Source organism: Gekko japonicus, unplaced genomic scaffold (assembly GCF_001447785.1).
Source record: "Gekko japonicus isolate JY-2015 unplaced genomic scaffold, Gekko_japonicus_V1.1 scaffold2711, whole genome shotgun sequence".
NCBI lineage: Eukaryota > Metazoa > Chordata > Lepidosauria > Squamata > Gekkonidae > Gekko > Gekko japonicus.
Window position 1 is genome coordinate 166,628 of NW_015166503.1, and position 411 is coordinate 167,038.

Here is a 411-nt window from a genome sequence, read left to right on the forward strand (position 1 = left end):
TTGCCGGCTTCTTGCTTCGTCCCCGTCCCTCTTTGCAGCCCCCCAGACAGAAAGAGAAGAAGGCAGGGGGGGGGGACAGGTGCGGGGAACAGCCCGGGATGACAGGAAACTGCCGCTCGCCCTCTGCCGCCTTATTTGGAGCTCCTTTTGCAGCCTGGCACAGGCATGCATTTGCAGCTCGCCCGCCCGCTGCGGCTCCGGCGCCCGCCCCACACCAGGGGAGGGGCCCACCAGAATGTATCCTTGCCTAGTGGGCGAAAAAAACCTGGGGCCGTCACTGCTGCTGGGCGCACCCCACTGACTCCCCCCCCCCACGGGCCTTTCCAGACAGCAGAATCCTCCCCCCACGGGGCGTTCTGTATGCAGCTTGTGAATCCCGCACCGTGCTTGCAGCGTGACCCAGGCTCCCCT